Source organism: Myodes glareolus, chromosome 1, assembly GCF_982192425.1.
Source record: "Myodes glareolus chromosome 1, mMyoGla1.1, whole genome shotgun sequence".
Lineage (NCBI taxonomy): Eukaryota > Metazoa > Chordata > Mammalia > Rodentia > Cricetidae > Myodes > Myodes glareolus.
Window position 1 is genome coordinate 25,271,388 of NC_142026.1, and position 5,441 is coordinate 25,276,828.

The 5,441-nt window shown below is 40.0% G+C and overlaps 1 pseudogene; it reads left to right on the forward strand.

Moving 5' to 3' along the window:
* The first annotated feature begins 3,983 nt into the window (after nt 1-3,983).
* On the forward strand, nt 3,984-4,198 carry LOC125416214 (signal transducer CD24 pseudogene; annotated as a pseudogene).
* Nucleotides 4,199-5,441: the final 1,243 nt, after the last annotated feature.

Genomic DNA, 5,441 nt, shown 5'->3' on the forward strand with positions numbered 1-5,441 from the left:
ACAGGACATGAGATTGAGATTGAGGTGGGTGGCAGGATCCTGAAAGAGCTAGGGGAAGAAGTAGAGATGAATATGATAAAAATACACTGTATAGGAGACCACTTCCTAAATATAATACCAGTAGCACAAACGTTGAGAGAAACAATTAACAAATGGGACTTCCTGAAACCGAGAAGCTTCTGTAAAGCAAAGGACACGGTCAAAAAGACAAAATAGCAGCCTACAGAATGGGAAAAGATCTTCACCAAGCCCACATCGGACAGAGGGCTAATCTCCAAAATATACAAAGAACTCAAGAAATTGGTCATCGAAAGAACAAATAATTCTATAAAAAAAATCGGCACAGACCTAAACAGAGAACTGTCAATAGAGAAATCTAAAATGGCTGAAAGACACTTAAGGAAATTCTCATCATTCTTAGTCATCAGAGAAATGCAAATCAAAATAACTCTGAGATTTCATCTTACACCTGTAAGAATGGCCAAGATCAAAAATACTGATGACAACTTATGCTGGAGAGGATATGGGGTAAAGGGAACACTTCTCCATTGCTGGTGGGAGTGCAAACTGGTACAGCCTCTATGGATATCATAAAATTAGGGAATAACCTACCTTAAGACCCAGCAATACCACTTTTGGGTATATATCCAAAGGATGCTCAATCATGCCACAAGGACATGTGCTCAACTATGTTCATAGCAGCATTATTTGTCATAGCCAGAACCTGGAAACAACCTAAATGCCCCATGACTGAAGAATGGATAAGGAAAATGTGGTACATTTACACAATGGAGTACTACACAGCAGAAAAAAATAATGACATCTTGAAATTTGAGGGCAAATAGATGGATCTAGAAAACATTATTTTGAGTGAGGTAACCCAGATCCAGAAAGACAAATATCATACATACTCACTCATAAGTAGCTTTTAGACATAAAGCAAAGAAAAAAAAAAAACAGCCTACAATTCACAATCCCAGAGAACCTAGACAACAAAGAGAACCCTAAGAGGAACATACATGGATTGAATCTACATGAGAAATAGAAAAAGACAAGATCTCCTGAGTAAATTGAGCACATGGGGATCATGGGAGAGGGTGGAAGGGGAGGGGAGAGGAAGGGGGAGGAGCAGAGAAAAAATATAGCTCTATAGAAACAATAATATATATATATTCCCAAATAGCTAATTAAAATGTGTATTTTTTTTAAATCTTGAAGTGCTCAGCTCTTCGAATTTTGGTTCTCTGTTTTCTATTTATGTATTCAGTGAGAATCAGGAGTCCTGGGAGATGAAGAAATAAGAACACTGTTGGCTAATGATTTTATTAGTTGTCTTCACTCCAAACAAGTTTTCTCATGTGTAATGGCTAACATGGTCCGCTTATGTCACTAGCTGGTTCTAAATCCTGAAGGGTCTATGCAAGCATTTGCCAACATCTTTTATATTTATGATACACGTAGTACCAAATACCCATATTTCGGTCAATAATGGAAATGCATTTTTCCTCACCAGGCAAATGCATATTCTACTCTTGCGTGTTACTATTTGGTATAGAAAGGAAGGAATAGAAAAATGAGTAGAAAGAGAAGGCAAGCTATATGCTAATTCAATGTTTTGTGTGTGTAGAGCAATGGTCTACTTAAATAAAAAAAGGAAGATCAAGTAGAAAAAGAAGAAAGCAAGGAATAGAGAAAGAGAAAGAAAAAGGGAAAGTAAGGTTAAAAAAAAGCTTTAATTTTCAAGTAAGACATGAAACACTGAGTAAATAAATTGTGGAGTGGATACCCACGAGGATGCATCCTGAATGTCTGTATTCAGTGGAGGCTGGCTCACTAGCCCTGGGAAAGGGATCTCTGCGAGTTAGCAACCCACTAATTTACAGACGAAAAGTCTTGAGGGCATCTAAGGGTGGGGCACACAATTTCATAAAGCCACATAATAATTTTCCTTAAATTTTTATTTCTCCCCATGATCCTGCTTACCCATGGGTAAACATCATCAGAGACATCTGACTCATGACATCTGAGGGGGTTACTGGCTCCTCTTGTGAGTCTTTAGCAAGGGAACTCAGTGGTCCTCAGAGAGCGTGGAAGCATGGTGGAAGATAACTCACCAACTGGGTGGATTCTGGTGGGGAATCTTCACCAAAGGTTTTGGGAATCATTTTGGAGCTATGGTACTGATTTTATGGCAGAGAAAACCACTGTTTGTTGCGACCCATCTATATATTTTTGCCCCCCTCCCATGAGGCAGGCCTAGAGAGAAGCAATCAGTGAGCCATCCAGTAATGGCTCTGAGCTGGGTTTTAACTAGCATCATTCCCTGGATAACTATGGCATCACCCGGCCTCATTCCAGTGGCAATGTTGCAGCTTTTGAATGGAGCTCATGACTCACTTCATCTTTCAACTGACGTATAGACTTTAGGCAGATAAGTAAGTGCCTCTTGGCTTAAGCCAGAGGGCATGGTGGAACATTCCAGTTGCTTATCTGGTTCTGTCATTGGGTTTACTCCCAGTGGCACCTGTGAGCACTGAAGACACGCCGTAAACGGTAATGCATGTAGTAGGAAGGTACAAGGCAGCCTAGGGTTTGCCTCATTTGGGCTATGAGAAGAATATAGTCCTGGAAAACACACAGGTCAACATGGAGGCTTGTATAGGGTCAGGTCATGGTGGAAAACATCCACTGGTTAAACTGGATTGTTCTATGCTGGTTTGAATTATGAGGTTGACAGATTGCAAGAGCTTAGGGTCATCTTCTACTAAGTGGAAATGAAGTCATCAGGTAGCAAGATCTATAAAACTTGTTTTATGTTATTGAAATACGTGAGCAACTTTTGATACCCTCTACTTCCTGTAGAGAGTTCAGAGACTAGTATTTGCATATTGTCAGCAAAGAGGTTGAGAGTCAAAGAGCGTGATGACTTTTCCAGTCACTCATGAGCTACTGACATGGATACTTAGGTAATTAGTCATTCTTCAGCCCCAGCAGATACAGCAGTCTATTCGCAAACTGTTCTGTGGGCACATTTTTCTAACAGTCCAAAGCAACCAAGAACGTATCAACTGTCTCCCATGAGGTTTTCCTTGGTGTATCCTGTAAACCGTAGAACAAAATGGATCACTGTGATCCTGGCAGAGTTATGTCTTTTCTGGGCCCACCCACAAAACTACAAAGGCAGTGAGAACTTTGAAAGGGCAATCTTACTATATTTGTGAAAATATGATATGTGGGAATGCCGAGATAATGTGACCCTGATTCTCTCCCAGTGGCATTTTTTTTGATTTTTTTTGTTTTATTTTTGTTGTTTTACTAGAAAAGTCACTGAAAGTGGAAATAAAAAGTGGCATTTTAAGGTTATATTTCCAAGTTCAGTTCACTTCCTATACTAGGGTCTTGGTTTTTTTTTTTTTGCATTTGGTTTTGAAAAAAATTTGATCTTTTTCCGTCTTTCCTAAAATATATATTTATTTTTATTTCTATGTGCATTGGTATTTTGTCTACTTGTAAGTCTGTGTGAGGGTATAGGATCCACTGGAACTAGAGTTACAGATAGTTGTGAGCTGCCACATGGGCACTGGGACTCGAACCCAGGTCCTCTGGAAGAATAGTTAGCGCTTAACCGCTGAGCCATTGTTCTTCTTCTTAAATGGGCTTAGCAATATGTTTTATAAAAGACACAGGGAGAAGATGGGAAGAAAAACGGTAAGAACTTCCTACAATGGGGAATAATTCTATTTTAATGTTGGTGAATTTCCCTCAGGTTTGTCGACATGAATATAAGTGAACATGATTTTCTACCATGATTTAACCCGTCTTTTATAATCTTGCTTCTTACTTGTCTCCTATCATTATGTGACAGCGTTCCTCGTCTCATAAGGACTTCAAAGATCACCTTGCCTGCACCCGCATGAGCCCTGCAGATCTCCACGCAGCGCAGCGAGTATCCACAGAGTTGCGCGCGCCGGGATGGAGCGGACATGGGCAGAGGGATGGTGGCTAGACTCGGGTTGCAGCTTCTGGCACTGCTCCTACCCACGTAGATTTATTGCAACCAAACATCTGTTGCACCGTTTTTTAAAGTAACCAGAATATTTCTACTGCCCCAAATCCAAGTAAGGCCACCACCAGAGCAGGTGGCAGGGCCCTGCAATCAACAGCCGTTTCACTTTCTCTTCTACGTCTTTACTGTTAGAGACTCAGGCCAAGAAACGTCTCTACTTCCCCATCATCTAGACCCACCCCAAACGTTAACCACAAGTCAGTGTGACCCAGAAGAAATAGGTCCACATCAAATTTGCTACTGCCATGCCTCAACAGAAAACATTGAGAATTCATGTGAAGGGTTTGACAGATAGTGAACGCCAATACTGAATCTGCTGGAGTTTTATGACCACAATGAAGAGGACAGCCAGAGCTGCCGTGATTTCCTTGAACGTGGCTTAAGAAATGTGGACACTTAAACCTCTAACTTGAAATCAACGTAGGTTTTATGTAGAGATAATGACGGGATGTGGGACGGACATCCAGTTTTCATTGGCTCATTTAACCTAGAAGGCCATAACACGGTTAGGTGACCTTAAGAAGCTTCTCTGATGCTATTTACATATATGTTGGAAGAAACTACCAGGTGTTACTTTAAATCCTCATTGTATTGTTTCCTTGATACTAATTTAATATGCTAAGCTCTAGGGAAAGTTCTACATTGTTGAGCTGTTCTCTTTGGAATTGGACATTTTACCCACTCCAGTGACTTTAGGTTTGACATTGTATTTCACCTTTCTTAGTAATTGGCGTGTAGGAATCCACCCCCAAATCCAGCCATCATTAAATATATCTTATTTCAAAAGTCAAATAGTAGGCGTTTTCCATCATCTTTCTTTCACTCAGCGAACATGCCAGATTCCCTTAAGTAAACTGGGTTCAGAGAGCTGAATTATGTTGACCTCAGCCAATTTCAAAATGCTGTTTTTTATTTCTGCATATGTCGAAGGGTTTTCATGACTTAAAGTGTGATCTGTTAGAAAGGCCAATTTATGAATCTTGAGATTCTAAAGGCAAATATGCAAAGGAGCCAAAACCATAAACCTAGCATTTGAGACGTGAAGCCTGGAAGCTAACTTGCATTGAATTCACAGTCTTTTATACAATGTCTGTAAGTACTCTTTTTTAAAAGCAGAGAAACAAAACAATGGATCAGAATAGCCACATTTGGAATACTTTGGTTATCAGTTCATATTTTTAGATAGTTTGACATTGGTCTTGTGCCTTGAAAGGGAGCTTGGCTTTACCGTGTGTTTTTCTAATGCCTTGATACACACATCCCTTCTAAAACATAGACATTCCTTGCAAAAAATCTTTCGTTCGCATGGTCACACACTGATGCTTACACATTCTGGGATCTAATATGGCCACAGTAGTCTTGATAACCAGTCTTT